General features: G+C 38.3%; 1 pseudogene; it reads left to right on the forward strand.

Moving 5' to 3' along the window:
- Positions 1-1,343: 1,343 nt before the first annotated feature.
- LOC128245793 (uncharacterized) lies at positions 1,344-2,216 on the forward strand (annotated as a pseudogene).
- The last annotated feature ends 4,116 nt before the right edge of the window (positions 2,217-6,332 follow it).

Here is a 6,332-nt window from a genome sequence, read left to right on the forward strand (position 1 = left end):
TTGAACTTTTTAAAAAAAAATCGGTACGACTCAGGCATCCTTGAGCAATTGCTTGACTCCATGTAGTATAATTAATATTTTGTAGTCATTAAGGTAGTCTTGAATGAAATCTTCCTACGACCAGAAGTCATCAAATCCTGTGCCCAGCGTAAAGAGTTTACCGTCCTGAAAAATAGGAACAAATATGACACACTTGTGTTTTTCAACATTGGAGAGAAACAGAGACAGAGAGAGAGAGAGAGAGAGAGAGATGAGGTAGAAAGAAAGAGGGTGGAAGTAGAGAGAGGGAGAGAGAGAGAAAGAGGGGAGAGAGAGAGAGAGAGAGAGAGAGAGAGAGAGAGAGAGAGAGAGGGTTGCTTTGAAGGCACAACAAACGTAGGAAACATTAAATCGGTTCATTGATTGGAATGGTAAGTTTGTATCTGTATTACACTTATGAAATATATATAACCCAAAAGGTGTTTGTCGAAATAGGGTCGTTTGTTCTTGAACGTTACTTCGTTAAAGATAGACATAAGGCTAACGCATTGTTCAAACATTAGTTAAATCTTTGGAAATATGAAAGTGGCGATTAGTGGTTAGATTAGTATTCACTCAAAGAACGACATTTTGAAGGTGTTTCAACTAACGACCAATTTCCTCTTTTACGTAAAAAAAGTTTCTCAAAAAAGCCATTTGCCCAAACCAAGAAGAGAAATATATAGACGTAGTCTGGTATAGTTGCAAGTTAACATGCGACATTTATGTATCATTTTATCTACAATGGAATTTGTTTAAAAATGTATAGAGTACACTATATATTAAATATGATCGCTTAACATTTTAAAGATGTTTTCAAATCATAAATAAATACGTGTATACATATATATACATATAAATAAAATGATTTTTATGATTTCTGCTCGGCTATGTTTTATATGGTTTGATAGACCATACAACGAGTTTACAATGACTGACTGCTACGAAAAATTGATAAAAATGGTAGTTTAATGTGTCTATTTCGACCATGGAAGAGAGCATTACGCATTTGTAGAGGTTAGGAACACTGATGATGGACTTATAACTGCATGGGGCAGCAAAAGCGTATCCTTTGATAATGCCTTCGTAAAACAGAAACCATTCTGGGTATTTCACTACAAACAAAATATATATAGAGCATATCCTTACACTCAGTACGATTAAGATTAATTACTTCCTCATAACGTGTAAAGCCTTGCGCTGGGAATATTATCGTAACAATTAAGTTCTGTGCGTTACGTAGTATAGCACAGAACTTTTGTCTTAACATTTTGGCGCGCGAATATTAGTGCGCGGTTAAATCGGGTGTAAAGGTCAGGTGCCAAATGACTAATGGTTGGCGGTTAAGGTGGGATAATGTTCGTGGCGATTAGTTCTACGCGCGACAGCGATCTGAACGGTCAACTTGTGCTTGAAACATGGCGACGTCCGAAATGTCAGATGTTATGAACAAAAGGATTGAACAAAAAAATCATGGAAGTGATGAGGACGAACAACCAGGAGTTACTCGGAAGCATCAGCGGGATGATTTCTAAGATAAGTGATAAACCCTCGTCTTTACTTGACATTCCTAAATTTAAAAGGAACAGTAACGAGGAACAGTACAAGATCAATTCTAGGGTATTAGAGAAAATTGAAACGGCAGGATCGCACGTAAAGGCACAAAATTTAACCGCCGCTCACGCGGCTATTGTTCAAGATAAACATAACATCGGTATTTTCTCTTTCGATAACAATTTGTCTGTGTACATAACACGGATTATAGTGACCACACATAATAAGTACTTTATATAAAGCGCATTATTACGCCAATTATGTTGTGTTTTTCTAGCTACTGAATTGCTGAAACAACGCCAGAAACTGGTGCTTTTGGCAGACACGTCCAAGTTGGGTTGGCGTGTTGTTTCGGAGTACGAGGCCAATCCCATTGCAGACAACAGTCAGGACGAGAAGCGCATATACAAGGTCGAAGCTCGAGCCAGTAGGAAGGCCAAGTCGGACAAGAAGCGGCCGCGTAAAACTGGCCGTATCGGAGACCGGAACAGCAGCCAAGGTTACAACAGGCGTTGCACATCGCACAGCCGAGCAGGCAGCGTCCCGGATTGTGTTTCATGTGTTGGAAGTCTGGCCATTGGAAAATGAAGTGCCCGCAGAACACGCGCCAGCAGAATAACAAGTGGAAGTGGAGAGGCAAGTAAGTCCTTCTATAGACATCAACCCTTTAAAAGTAGATAGGGAGGACTCTAGCATAAATGACGTAACTCCAGTCGGTAGTTTAAAGAAACACCTAAGTAAGTGGTCGGAAACGTCCGATAATCAATACATATTGGATGTGGTTGCCAATGGTTATAAGTTACCATTTAAGGTGATTCCAGAGAGAATCGAGCTGAGAAATAATAAGTCTGCAAGGACTTATCCCAGTTTTGTAGAGGGAGAAATAGCTTCCCTGGTTAGAAAGGGTGTCATTTCAGAGGTAAAGGAGAAACCTTATATAGTGAATCCTCTTACAGTAGCGTATAATAGAAATGGTAAGCCCAGACTCGTCTTAGATTGTAGACACATTAATAAATGTTTGCATCTGTTTCGAATGAAATACGAGGACATTAAGATTGCAGAAACATTATTTGAAAAAGGCACATACATATTCACATTTGATTTAAAAAAGCGCCTATCATCATATCGATATTTTCCCAGATAATTGTATATATCTCGGATTTTGTTGGGAGGATAAATGGTATGTATATAAATCTTTGCCATTCGGTATTTCCACCGCTGGGTTTATTTTATGTAAAACTTTGAGGGTGTTGGTCAAATATTGGAGATCTCTAGGTCACAAGATTATTATGTTCCTTAATGACGGCATAGGCGGTCACATTCACCGAACAAAAGCAATGTAAGCAAGTTCATTCATTCGCCACTCAGTAATAGAATTTGTTTTTTTTTGTTTGCAGAAGACACATGCAGTTGGTACCCGAAACGCATCTGGAACTGGTAAGGTCACACGCTAGACTACGAATCAAATATAATTTTCATTTCTTGTGAACGGGTAGATAGGCTAGAAATAGCGATAGACTCTATAATGTTTCAGCTCGCAAGCGATAAGCTGGATCTAATTAGAGTGTGTTTTTTAGCTGGTATCGTTGGCCAAAATTGCCATTACAAAGCGTGCTCGGTAAGATCGTTTGTAGAATGACCAGATATTTGCATCGTTGTATTGATAGTTGAGCTAGTTGAAATGCTCCGGTCAAGGTAAACGAAAACGCCACAAATGATTTGACGTTTTGACTGGAAAAATGTAAGACGATTGAACATAGAAGGCAAGTCTTTGGTATATGACAAAACCACTGAGTTAAGTCTTTGGTCAGACGCAAGCAGTCTGGGCTACGGCGGATTCGTGATTAGTGAAGTAGGTTTTGGTAAGGGTAAGGGCTCACGTGTAGATTTCTATCATGATGGTACTCGTACCTCAGATTTACTAGTTGATATGGTAGTGACGTAATCAGATGACGAAACGGATTGCAGCTCACGCACAGACTGCGTTTGCTATGGTTTGCTCTCGGAAAAGAGGTATTTTCAGAATAATTGCTTAGTTTATTCGAAAATAGCCCCCGGAAGTGGGCAAGTGCGCTCAGAAAGCGCGAGACCGGTTGAGTCTCAGAGGTATGCTCTCGGAAGTGGGCATGTGCGTTCAGATAGCGCGAGACCGGTTGAGTCTCAGAGATATGCTCCCGGAAGTGGGCAGATGCGTTCAGATAGCGCGAGACCGGTCGAGTCTCAGAGGTATGCTCCCTGAAGTATGTTCGCTATGTTAGCGATAGACGGTTTCCGTCTCAAAGACATGTTCCCAGATTCGAGGCTCTCGAATGTGAGTCTAAATGTTTAGATTTATCGCAAGTGAATGCACACGATAAAGTTCCTGACGTAGCAGAAAAGTACACGGGACTTGGTCTGATGCAGAGAAGGTAAAACGTTCTACCTGGCGGGAATTGGAAACTGTACGCCGAATCATGCTTAGTAATTTGCACAATTTTGTGGGTAAAAATGTTATGGTTTACACAGATTCAGATGATTGGTCAATAAGTGATAATAATTTTAAAATTTTAGACACAAAATGGGGACCATTTACAGTTGATAGGTTTGCGTGACATTATAACAATAAATGTGATCGTTTCAATTCAAGGTGGTGGGTACTAGGTACGGAAGCCATAAAATGCTTTACGCAAAGCTGGGTAGGAGAGATGACACCGTTTTGAAATATCACCACCAAGTAAAGGGATTTATATACCTTTGTATTGAGAAAGGATTCGAATATAGACCAGCGCATTTCATATTGCAATGTATTTATCATGATTGATAGACAATAACAAATCTGCCATAATTTCGGCAGTATTTTATGCCATTAAGTGGTACCACTCTGTGTGATTTTACAGATCCAACCGAGAATAGTGTAGTAAAATCAATGCTTAAATGTGCAAAGCGTAAATTCAAAACCCATTAAGAAAAAAGACGTTGTAAATTCTGAGCATTTGATAAAGCTTTGTGACATGTTTATTGAATCAACGGATGTGATAGTTCTACGGGATCTCTCGTGATTCTTCTCTTATGCTGGATTTTTACGTTTTGATGAGCTTAGTGCACTGACTTGTAATGACGTTAAATTTGAAAGCGAACACTTAGTTATTAGAATAAAGAAGAGCAAAACAGACATTTATCGTGGTGGAAAAGAGGTTTTAATTGCAAAGGGTTCGACATCGGCTTGTCCAGTTTTTATGTTGGAGCGTTATAGGAAATGCGCCGGGTTAGTAGTCGGTTCAGATATGTTTTTATTCAGGCCAGCATGCAGATCAGGCAAAAAATGTTTTCTTTTAAAAAAGAACAAAAATATCAGTTATACCCGCGCTAGAGAATGCATAGTTTCAAAGTTGCAATTAGTCGCTTCAATATTAAACTTGGGGACTCATTCTTTAAGAGCCAGTGGAGCTACTGTAGCAGCAAATGGTGACGGAGTTTCAGACAGGTGTTTAAAAAGACACGGTCGATGGAAGACAGATACGGCCAAAGATGGCTATGTTGATGATAGTCTAGAGAAAAAAAATGTTCATCACAAAACAACTAAAATTATAAATGTTTCACGATTTCAATTTGATTGCCGACTTCACTAACATTTGTAAATTATATCGCATGTCCCCGGCAAAGGTGTTTGTTATTTTGTAAAATAAGTGTTCAGACTTACTAGTTATGTGCGTTACGTAGTATAGTGAAGAACTTTTGTCTTAACATTTTGGCGCGCAAATATTAGTGCGCGGTTTAATCGGGTGTAAAAGTCAGGTGACCAATGGCTATTGGTTGGCGGTTTAGGCGGAATAATGTTCGTGGCGATTAGTTCTACGCTCGACAGCGATCTGAACGGTCAACCTTTCGGGCAATCAGGTTCAAGTTTATGTTGTTTTACAATATTAGATATGATTTTGTTAGAGAAATGTACAGATATATGGCAATGATGTTTTAAAGCATGACACCATAATACTCGCGTATTGTATGTGGCATGTTAAGTATATTATATGGCGAGTCTTAAGATATAGTGGGAACAGTTTTCCAGAGCATTTTTTTTATTATTGTTGGGGCGAAGTTTATCTCTGGTTTTTAATCTGACCCATGATATATTTTCATATAGTTTGTTTTTTAACAGAATGCTTTAATTGAAAACAAATATTTCGTAGAAAACGATTTGATTTGATGTATATTATTGTAACGATGTTGTATGTGCTATACCAGCGAACAGCTCACGCTGTTTCAAGCAATAAATCTAATGTCCTGCCCCGGCAAAGGTGTTAGAAGTGTTCAGACTTATTATTTTACAAAAACCTCTCCATTGCTGATAAACAGTTATTAGAACCATGCTGAACAGTCATGAAATGTAATTAGGGGTGTCATATCAGATAGTTTCTGTCTTCAGAGACGACGGTCTATTAAAGAATAGTGTGAGAACTGTCACCGCAGCAGCTAATTTTTATTTAAATGACAAAAATTGCGTTTAATACCTATGTTGTGGAAGATTATTTTGAATTATTAAACCGCAACCTCAAGAGACAATCATTCACAACTTTGCGAACTTTGAAAATTATCGAAAGCGTGTAAGTGAAGAAAGTCATTATAAGTGAGAAATACTGAAAGTGGTCGTCTGCTATCCGTCGTCTCCAGTTTGTAGTTTTAAATGATTTATTAAAATTTGCTTATTATATTTTTCTCTTTGTTCTCTTCCTTTATATTCGATAGCAAATAATATCGATTAAAAAGAAAATTGTTTTGAATTA

The sequence above is a fragment of the Mya arenaria genome, chromosome 9 (assembly GCF_026914265.1).
Source record: "Mya arenaria isolate MELC-2E11 chromosome 9, ASM2691426v1".
Lineage (NCBI taxonomy): Eukaryota > Metazoa > Mollusca > Bivalvia > Myida > Myidae > Mya > Mya arenaria.